General features: G+C 33.5%; 1 pseudogene; it reads left to right on the top strand.

Annotated features, from left to right (window-relative positions):
* Positions 1–9,203: 9,203 nt before the first annotated feature.
* On the top strand, positions 9,204–11,835 carry LOC111473550 (annotated as a pseudogene).
* Positions 11,836–12,150: the final 315 nt, after the last annotated feature.

The raw sequence follows: 12,150 nt of genomic DNA, 5'->3' as shown, positions 1-12,150 counted from the left end.
GACTCAGGTGATATAGAATTTGGTTAAAAGCTAACTCCACCCAACAAAATTCATACCTGGAAGATGTTTTCAATATCTTATCAATGAATTGTAAGAACTTAGGATTAGAAAGGAAAAAAAATAAGCTTAAAAAGAAGAAAAAAAAAAAGATCGTTTTCCTAATTTGTAGGGTACTTTCTAATAAGGAAATTTAATTCCTTACAGGAAGGAAATTAGAGATGTTCGAGAAGAAAAAAAAAAATGAACTAGTAAGGAAATTTTAGAAAAAGTTCTGATTTTTCAGGAAAAAGTAATAAAATAATGAAAAGTTTGAAATATTTACACAAATGCCATTGAATAAGAAAGTGACCCTATGGATAGTCTATACAAAATTGAATGATATGAGTCATGACCAAGAAATTTCCATACTTCAAGGTCCATACTTCGAGGTCCAATTACAAGAATAAGCCAAGAACCTATAATAAACCTTGTACACTTATATCAAGTTATGGTGATCTTCTCAAAGAAAATTGTAGAAGACATTGAATACCTCTCATATATGTTGTGCAAAGTTGAGCTTTAAGAAAAATAACATTAAATGCAGTTTAATTTGCATTTAATGAACTCGATTGAATTTTCATTTATTGCATTATTTAATTATAATTTAAATATTTATTTGTATATTTAAGCTTATTTAATATAGAAGTTGAGGTTATATTATAACATATGCCTCATTAACTTGCTAGCCATGGATATTTCTCATTAACTAGCCAATTTAATAGGGAAATTATGTGTTTTCTTTTCTTTTCTTTAATTAGAAATATCACATTTTAGAATTAAAAAGAATATAATTTCTATTTAGCTTTGTTGAGAGCTAACCTTTTATTTTGCTAATTCTTGTATTTAGAACTTGCATGTTAGAATCATTCAAGTAGTATTGATCAAACCTCTTGTGAGTTTAGAAACGAGTTTTCTTTACTCTTGATCTTGATTATCAAGGTAATCTATTCCAAACTTTCCCTTGAGTTGATTCCATATCATTGGTATCAGAGTTTTAGGCTCAAAGTCGGATATATATTTCCTTGAGTTTATCTCTTTTAATTCTCTTATAATTTTTTTCTTTTCCGAGTTTGTGTAGAATGTTCATATTCTATGTCAAAAATATATATAAAAAAAAAAAAACCTTATGTGGGTTCTTCAATCATGGTGACTTATTCTATAAATTGTTAGAGGTGGATTTTATCATTCTTGTTTAAGATCTTCTAAATCAATTTTGTTGTTGGTAACTATCTAGTTTTTGCCAACCACTTAAAAAAAAAGAAAGAAAGAAAGAAAGCTTATGTATGTTAAATGTCTTTGATTATTATATGTAACTCTCACGTGTTACTATGGCAAAATTAGTCCTTATTCATTTTTTTTCTTTAATTCGTTTATTTGTAGTTATTCAGATTGCTCCTTTAATACTCTTGTTTGTGTGTTAAATGTGTTATATTTTCACTTTGAATTGCACTTAGCTCTATAACATAGCTTGCCTTACATCCCAATTTGTTTTGGTGTGATTTGTGTGTGCTCAATTGTGAGGGTGAATTTGTAAGGGAATAATACATTGATTCGAGTGATGAGTGCTAAACACGAATGAACTACATTAATGAGTGAATACACATGAGGGAGGGCTTGTGAGGTCTTTTTTTTTTCTCTCTCTCTCTCTCTTAACTTTCTTTTGTAGCATGAAAAATCTAGATGGCAATCTTAACATTACTGATGCACGACTAAGAGAAGCACAACAACGAACCATGGAAAGAATAATTCGAAGAATAGAAGAGTTGAAAATTGAATAGGAAGATTGGAGATTCAAAATCAAGCTCGAGAGAGGATTCCACTACCTGCAAAATCTATCGATCAATATGAGGGAGAAAATTCTAATCAACACAATGATAATCCACATGCGGTTGGTCGTACCTTGATGCAAGGGAGAGGTCGTGGAAGAAGGCATCGTAATTTACAACAAGTTACTTATGACAATAGAATTGATCGTAACGTACGGAGCATCAAATTAAAAGTTCCCAAGTTTTATGGCAAAACCAATCTAGAGGAGTACCTTGAATTGGAGAAAACGGTGGAGTCGGTATTCAACTGTCATAATTTTAGTGATGAAAAGAAGGTACTATAATGCATTGCTCAATCAAACAATATGCTCAAATTTCGTGGGATAAATTGATGTCAAGTAGGAGAAGAAATCTTGAAGCACCCATTGATTCATGGTACGAGTTCAAAGAGTCCATGAGGAAGCGCTTCGTTCCACAATATTTTCAACAGGACATGGCGCAAAAGTTTCAAGCATTGAAACAAGGACTCAAATTTGTGGATTATGATGTCTTCAAGGATATGTGTGAGATAGGATATGAGAAGGATATGATAAACCTAATGTAATGATATGACTAAGGTATGATTGATATAATGATATGGTTAGGTTATGTATAGAAAAGGATATAATTAGGATAGATTGATAAAACGATAGGGTTAGGATACGTTTTTGTAACGGTATGACTAGGATACGTTCAATAAATGATATAGATAGGATAAGTTGATGAAACGATATGGTTAGGATGAATTCAAGCATGAAATGTTATGATATGACATATTTCTTTAATTTGAACGATATGATATGATTGACATGTAAAATGACGAATTAACATGAAATACAACCCGACGTATGCATAAAAGATATGAAAAATGATAAGAAATGTTATGTAAAATGATACGAAAAATGATATGATATGAAAAAAAAAACGTTAGCGGTGTTGTATTAAATAATAATGAAAATGGAAAAATGTTGGGACCTCATGTGTTATTGTGTGTTCATGCATTGGAGAATACTCCTATTCCTTCACGATAGTATGGACGTGCACACTACTAAACAAGGAAACGTTCATTATGTTTATCGTAATGTTGTCGTGACGGTCGCTATTCCTAACGGGTGTTTGACATCAACAGCTCTCGGAGAATGCTCGCCCGATCAGAAAGGGGGCTCAGGAGGTGTGTGAATCGACTGGTGGGTCCATACTCGCACGTATGAAACGTGTGTAGGAAAATTATGTACACATCCCAGTTGTCTGTTAGGTAGTCATCGTAGGAAAATAGACTATTATGATAGGTCTCATTCATGAGATTGTACGTGTTTGTATTTAACCTCAATAATGGGGTCACTTACTCAATATTTCTTTAAATACTCAAGCTAGTTGCTACTTCTATTTCAGAAAAAGGCAAGACATTCATGTACGGCCGACGACAGCATCACAACTCGAGACCATGGCACATGCACAGGGTAGTCGCATATATTTTCTTAGTCTTCAGCTAGAGTAAAATATGTTTAATTTAAACCTTTACTTAATTTTATTTAGTATTTTGTTGTGTCATTTTAAAAATATTTTTGAACACGTAAGTCCATGACTATGTTTTAAGATAAAGTTTATGTTTTAGGAAGAAGTTGAAAGGCTATTTTCGCATATAAAGGATTACAATATGATGAAAGTAGGGACTCCAGGTAGGTAGGTAGAAATCTAGAGTAATTACAAATAACTTTTTACCTTTTCGTTCACTTTGAAAGATAAGTGTCTAAAGACTAAGGTATAAGGGGATAATCCTTCCATAAATTTAAATTTATTAATATTATTTTTAGTTTTTAAATTAATTTATTTCCTTACTCTCACGTATACCCAAAATATAGACTAGGATTCAAAATACAAATTTAACATTGGATGGTCTTGACATTTTCGTTCGACATGGTCATATTACTCATTGTAACCGTTATAATAATTAATAAACTCTCAGTAGCTGGAGACCCCGAGATTTCAAGTGCGGCTCCGAAAATCTCAGTCAAGCAACTAATCCTCATCCACGACCCCTCGGCAAAATGCTTAATGCAATCATCCACCCTCTAGAACGTGCCAGCAAGAAAGAAAAGTTTTACAGATAGAGAGAAGTAACGAACCTAGATTTATTTTTCTTATGACAATGGAGAACCTACTCACGCCGCATAAAGGATAACCAACAATTCTCGGCATTCAAGTGGTAAATATATCGTATATTGAGGCTGCTTTACAATCTAAGAATGCAAGCTGGCGAGGATGGGTTTAAGAAAAGTCAGTGTGAGGAAATCACGTTTTTACCGGTGTGACCAAATGTGACCAAAGGTGCAAAATAGCCCCAATTTGAGCCCGAGACTGATTTCCTTCAATTGGGCATGTTCCTGAGGTTAATTCTTTTTGTGTTCTTCTATGGAAAAACTCCTTAGAGGTGCAGAAACTTATTGGGTTGTCCTTGCTTGACGAATATCGTGTATCATTGGATTAGATTTTTGAGTTTTCTTGAAGCTCTTCAATGGTGGATTGGATTGGGAGAATGGTTTCTTGGCACTTTCAACGCTCGATTCATAGAATTTGTAGGTAATCTTGTTTAGAAGTTGTAGGAACAAGTTCGAGGGGAAATGGTGTAGAATTGATCTCAAATTTAGAAGAAATTTGAGAGTAGGAGACCAAAAGTCTAAAACGCTTATTGCTTTCGATTGGGAGCTCGACCTTACTCGATTCTTGTTCCATAGTATTACTCCAACTTCAGACATTATAGGGAAAACTTACACCGACGTTGAAACCTCCAGAATTGCCCTAATTTAGAGATTGAATTTTCTAAATAATATGTCAGAAATATCTTTTCCGATCAGCAAGCTACTGACTATTAATTTGAATTTTGACCGTTGGATGTGGTGATTGTCAAATTTTGGAGCAAATCCAACGACAAGTTTTTGAGTTTTGATAGATTTTGTGCATAACGTCACTGTGGAAGTTCTTATTCGGGACATAATGGCATTTTCGTAAATATCTCAAAGTTAAGGGGTAGTTTTGTAATTTAACCCTTTTTTAATATTTTATTATTATTTTTCTCAAAAGATCTAAATTTTTCTAAAGAATTTCATTTTTTTTTTTACTAATGAGTATCTTGAAATCCCTTCTATATAAGAAATTGGAAAAATGTCATTTTTTGTTTTTGTGCCCGCTCTTTTTCGATCCTTTTTCAAAGGCCTTAAATCCTTAAATTTACTTTTAGAGTATAGAAATTTCTTATTTTAGACCATTGTCTTTGCTTAAATAACTTAATTCCTTCTCTTTGTTTCCTTGGATTACTTTTATCGTTAGCTTGGTTTGTTACAAATGTTTTATGATGAAGTTTTAAGTGTTTATTTCCACGTAAGATGGTATGTTATGATGATAGTAGCGACTTTAGGTTAGCAAAAGTTTAAGATCGTATTTCTAAAATTGAAAACTATCCCCACAAACTAAAATGAGTCCTAGAATGTTTTGTCCATAAAATTAATTGGTATAAGTAGTGACTCTCAATATTTACGAAAACACGGTTAACCATAAAATTTTCATATGCATCCTAGAAAATTTTTTACGAAAACACGGTTAACCATAAAACACGGTTAACTATCCCCACAAATCATATGCATCCTAGAAAAATTTTCAAAGAAAACACGGTTAACCATAAAATTTCGATGAATTAAGCCACCAAAAAGGAAGTTACAACTAATTGGTATAAGTAGTGACTCTCAATATTTTAAAGGTTTTCTTAACCATCATATCTTTAAGATTGCTCTCATTTAGATGTGGTATCCGCTCACTCATGTACTCATCTTTTACTTGAGTGTCACACATCTATTTATAAAGAATTATTTTAATACTGTTAATGGAAGTATATACGAGTGAAACACATACTCTATACTATATTTTATTATATTATATGGTTGATATTAAAGACTAAAATAAATGGTTGGAATAATAAATAAACATACAAGATATTTTAATGTTTGCAAATTAAATATTTGTTTCATAAATAAAAATAAATAAATGCATTACTATTAGGAAAGAGAATATTGCATTGTCCCATCCTTTTGAAGTTTGAATGCAAACAAATTTGTTCTAAAAGAGAGCATAAGGCTTACAATTTTGTTTTAATATTATTTCTGATTTACAATTATTCAAATTATCTTATCATCTTAGTTTCTTATTTTTTATCGAATTTTCTCCATTTTTTCTCAAAATTGTTTTTGTATGTCTGGATTTATTTTACCATTGACTTTTAATAATAGATAATTTCTACGTGAAATAGATTACTTCAAACTAAGTACTTTCTTAAAATTATGTACACTTTTATTATAATCTTCACATTTACATTGGTACGGTTGATACAACGATTACAAAGGTACTAAAACGAAAGAGAAAGAAAAGATAATCAAGTAAAGATAAGTATATCATTATGGCTATGCCATTTTCATAGATAAAAGAAAGTAATGACCCACAGAGAGGGTTTATTGTAAGTAGAGATAGTAGTCTTAATGCTGGTAGAAATCCTTGAGAACATCTTCCAGTATCTTCAAAGGATAAAAGAAAGAGCACTTTTTAAAGAAGCCAATAATGCTCCACCTTTGCAATATATGACCGAGGAATACCACCATCATTTATAACTTCTATTAGAAATAATATAAAATCTCTGGCAACACTATATTGGGATGAGACCGACCATTCACCCATGCTTATAAATTAGATAATGTTCACTACTATTGTTATTCATTTCCACTTCAAACCTTCCACCCTTTGCACTGGTTTGTCATTAACATCCTTAATTGGAATTAGATCTTAAGGCAACACTTTTGCACAACTCATTCTAGAACATCTTTGATGGATAATTTTAAAAGACTTGCTTTGCTCATGAATATTGTGGAGTTTAATATTTATAGTTGGAGTTGAATGCAACTCAAGTTGATATATCCGAATCTTTAAAAAAATAAAAAATAAAAATAAATTGAGCATTCCTCTTAAGTTAGCTTTGAATCAAATTCTTTAACTGGGATGATGGTTGCATTGTTTTATTCAAGCAACCATGACTAGTGTATTACCAATAGTACAAACCTTTTGTAAGTGTATTTTTTAGTTTTAGTAATAAATTACATATTAATAGTTGGATCCAATTAAGATTAATATATGATAATATGATGACATGATGATAATGATACATGATAACATTATGATACAAGATGCATGATGATGATATGACTTAATATGATGATATTCCATATTAAAATGATGTACATGTACTAAATGTCATGATGTATTATGATGAAGAGCTTTCTAAGACACAACCAAATGATGTTAATGATGATGAACATATGAAGACCCATGTATGCATTTTACCTAGAGTAATATGTGAATGATGTATAGGGTTGTGTCATAAGAATGATTTAAGATGAAAACTATAGGAACATCATGCATATTGCGTGTTCATATACATTGGGTTACTTTTTCATTTATAATAATTAGTACGGACATGTACACTATGATGTTAATGATGATGATTATGCTTTGCATGATATTCGAGGGTTTGCTAACCTCCGAATGTCCGAATACGAACAACTAGCTCAACTATGATGGGTCCAGGGGGTGCGAACCGCCGGAGACTCACGCTCTCACGTGTGAGTCGTATGCAGGGAAGTACTACAAATTCAATAGTGGGTTGGACTGAAGCCACCAAATGATTGCTTTAGTGATAGGTCACTAATCATGAGTTGCATATGTTTGTATTCCTAACCCCAATAGTGGGTCACTTAGTGAGTATTTCATAAAATACTCAAAGCATGTGCTACTTCTATTTGTTAGGTAAAGGCAAGACACCCCTGTACAGCTAATGACGACATTGCAAGTAAAGACAATAGCACATGTATATGATAGTTGTATTTAAATTCTTAGACCATAGGTTAGTACAGGCTATTTTTCAAGTTTAATATTTATTTTTCTTTATTTACTATTTGGTTAGGTTGCTTTAAAGAATTTTTGAAACATGCAAGTCCATGACAATGTTTTACGATGGTGTTTGCAATGATTATTTCTACATAAGAGAGTATATTATGCTGATGGTAGTGAATTTAGGTTAGAAAAAATCTAGGGATTATTACGGTCCGTATTAGATCTTTAGATTTTAGATTATGTAGACTAGAGTATAAGACAGGCTTAGTAAGTTCCATGGCTCCACTATTAATGTTTGTCAGGTATGTCCTGCAGAAGATAATAAAAATAAATGTCATTGATTGTATATGTCGTGATTGCGTACTATTATTAAATGTACTTCATGATTAAGTTTGATAGCCTGGATTATATTATTTGTCAAAGCATGATGTTTGACCTAATTATATGTTTGTGAAGATATTGTGCTTACCAAATCGTATGCTAATTATGATATGGTAATATGATGTGAATTACGATAGTGAATAGTAGAATAAAGGAAAATTATAGGTTGGTTTTAGAAACATGTCGCCTAGATGACATGGAGGAAGAAGAGGGACCCCCTATTAGAGGAAGGGGGACAGGTGAAGAGAGCCCACCTCGCGAGGGCTTAGTAGTTCGTACAGATGCAGCAGCACGAGAGGATAGAATAGATCCCACCACAAACCTGATGTGGGAATCGTTCCAGGCGATGATGTATAAAATGGTAGCCAGCAAGCAGGCCAAAAGCTCGCAATCTACCAGAGGAGCGAGATATTTATGGGATATCAAGCGATATGTTCCACGCACCTTCAATGAAACTGTGGGGGACCCAACATAAGCTCAACTGTATATTTCGACAATGGAGATGATTTTTTGTTAATGGATTGTCCGGACGATCAGAAGTTGTCATGTGCATCATTCATGCTGAAAAAGGATGTGGAATTATGCTGGCTAAACAACAGAGAATTTTTCATTCTTAATAAAAGTGTTATAGCTTGGTCACAATTCTAGGAGATATTCTTGAATCAGTACTATCCGAAAGTAGCCCGGCTCAAGAAACAACAAGAGTTTACCCACTTAGCATAGGGTGGACATTCTGTAGATGATTATGCCTAAGAGTTCATGAGACTCAAGAGATTTGTGCCCTTACTAGTGGACACAGAGTTAAAAATGGTTGAGATGTTTGTGATGGATTTGGACTCAAAGATTCGCCACATGGAAAAAGCCATTTACCCTATGACTTATAAGGCCACGCATAGAACAAGTAAGGCGAAGCCCAAAGATCATATGAACGGAGGAACTCATATCACCAACCACTAGCGCGTAGACCTCGTTATCCTGACAGACATCCCTCTCGACATACTGACAGACACCCTCCTCGACATACGGGCGAACATCCCAAGAACTAAGATGGACCTGGAGGATGATGCGGATCAAAGTGCAATGTATTTGGAAAGCCATATGGGGGCAGATTTATGGTAAGGACTAGAGCATGCTTTCGGTGTGGTTAGGAGGGCCACATTGCTATCAACTGCACAACTAAGAATACTAAAAATCTAGTGAATCCATAAAGGGCACCTGATGGAACAGATAGACTTGTGCAGACTCGTTCACAAGTAAGGGCATACGTGTTCACCAGCAAGGATGTTAGAAGGTCCGACACTGTGGTGATTGGTACACTATCAGTCTTGGGACATTATGCTTTCACTATATTTTATTCCGGCTCTACGCATTCATTTATATCTATCCCATTTGTTAGACAAGCAGGGCTTGAACTAGTCCCTCATTGCATGTATAATCTGTTAGTGCCCAAGCGGGGATAAACCTAGTTGCTAAATATGGAGTAAAATATAGGCAAGTAATATTAACAGGGCAAACTTTAAACGTAAACCTGATAGTTGTTAGCATGAAAAACTTCAAAGGTAATACTAGGGATGGATTGGTTAGCTAAAAATTATGCTAGTATAGTATGTTACAAGAAGAAAGTACTATTCTCACTTATGTCTGGATCCAGCTTTAAGTTCAAGAGTGCATGTGCTAGAGTTACATTGAAACTAGTCTCAATGATGAAAGCCAAGAAATTGGTCCAACAAGGTAGTTAAGCCATATTGGCATACTTAGTATCATGGATGAAAGAGAAAAAGAAAAGACCTTAGACACGGTGCCCATAGTTAATGAATTTTCGGATTTTCCAAAAAAATTACCAGAAATACCCCCTTCTCGAGCCGTAGATTTTGTCATAGAACTTAAACTAGAAACAAGTCTTATTTCTAAAGTCCCATACCGTATGGCACCAGCAGAGTTAAACAAACTCAAGACGCAACTATATGACTTGCTAGATAAAGATTTCATCCGCCCTAGCATATCTCCTTGGGGTTCTCCATGTTGGATGATGGAAGTCCCACATTGGCTAAGTTAGAGCATGATCATGGGTTTATAAACAAACAATACTCTCTCCGTTAGTATGAGGCCTTTTGGAGAAACAAAGCAAAACCATGAGACCTTATGTTCAAAGTGAACAATATCATAAGTTTGAATGAATATGTTACAATCTCCCACGTGATAATTTATGTTATTAGTCCAAAGTTAACGTTCTTGGTTGTCACAAGCTTGCCATCCTTTCCATCAATTTGCCAAACAAGGTACTTCCTTAATTCTCTCTTTTCTTCTGCCTTATATGTAAAAAAAAATATAAATTAGTTAGTTTAAGTTTCATTTTAAAAGCTCGACATTCCTATTAGAGAAGATTTGGAAACATAGGTGTTTTAGTTCAAGGGAAGAAGAGTTAGATTGGAGTGCATCGAGAACACGACATAGCTTACAATATGGCGGAAGGTAGTAGGAACGGACAGCTTTGTGGTAATGTTGTATCATGGATCAAAACAATGCTAGAGCAACTGCCTGTTACGTGAGATGAATAATATAGCCTTTACCCCCCAAGTCATTTCCATTGGCCCGTTTCACCATCATAGTCGAGATGATTTGATAGTCAAAGAGCAATATAAGCTTCAAGAACTTGCTAACTTTCTATTTCGAATGATGAACATGAGCTCGATGGAATTTCTAGTGAAAACTACTCAAACTTGGGTAAAAGACGCTTGAGATTACTATGCAGAACCTATAAACATGAACGACGAGGATGTTATTAAGATGTTGCTCGTGAATGGTTGTTTTATAGTGGAGTTGCTTATATTACATTATGGCCAATACAGCCGAGATGCATTCATTCGAATTAAACACAAAGTAGATCTCCAATTCTACAAAAGATTTCCTTATATAGATGCTGATTTGGTGAAGTTGGAAAATCTAATTCCTTTCTTTGTTCTTCAACGTCTATACCTTGTAAAATAAAAGGATCCCTCCATCTCCTTTATAATTCTTACAAAAATATTTTTTCATCGTGGGATTGTAAATAATTACTATCTTCCTGATCCCTTGTTGAAGAAATGTCCAAAGCATTTCATCGATTTCTTAAGCTTCTTCTTCGTCCCCACGATATCTTCTAAGAACAATAGTAAAGAAGAAAAATCAATTATTCCTCCATCGATAACTGAGCTTCAAAAATGGCAAATGTTTTATGAATGTGAGCTTCAAAAATGGGGTTTTTGAAATCCCACCCATACTTAATGATGATTACTTTGAACCCATGATGCAAAATTTGATAGCGTTTGAGCATTTTTATGTTGGAAATGACAACAAGTATATCCAATATGTGTCATTACTAGATCATTTGATATGTACAGAGAAAGATGTGAGTGTACTTGTGAAAGCCGGAATCATAATAAACGAAATTGGAGATAGTAGTATAGAAGTTTCAGAACTGTTTAATAATCTCTGTAAATTTGTTACAGTCCGAAATTGTTGCCACTTCAACGATATCAACAAAGCTTTATGAGAACACTACAGTAGACGATGGAACAAGGCGATAGCTACACTCAAACATAACTATTTCAATACTCCTTGGGCTATTGTCTCTTTCGTTGGTGCAATCTTCCTCCTTATTTTTGCCCTGCTTCAAACTATATTTTCTGGTATATCTTAAGAAGTGAAATCTATCCAAATAATATAGGTATGTTTCTTTTAAATTTTCCTCGTTCAATCTTTACCTTATTAAATGTTAACTTTGTAGTTGCCAATCTTTTTAAATAAATATTATGTTACATTTGTGTTTGTTATCCTACCTATAGTTATTTAATGGACCATAATCTTATGCTAAAAGTTCAATTACTACGTTTTTTATATTATCTCTATTCTTTGTTTGTTATAAAGAAGCGTTTAAGATTGGCACGGGTACATGAAAATTTGTGTTTGTGAGGGAAGGGTGCATAATGATCAAGTTTTGAAGTTTTTGTTTACT

Source organism: Cucurbita maxima, unplaced genomic scaffold (genome assembly GCF_002738345.1).
Source record: "Cucurbita maxima cultivar Rimu unplaced genomic scaffold, Cmax_1.0 Cma_Scf00131, whole genome shotgun sequence".
Lineage (NCBI taxonomy): Eukaryota > Viridiplantae > Streptophyta > Magnoliopsida > Cucurbitales > Cucurbitaceae > Cucurbita > Cucurbita maxima.
The sequence above is the reverse complement of the archived record's forward strand: the minus strand, read 5'-3'. Positions and strand labels throughout refer to the sequence as shown.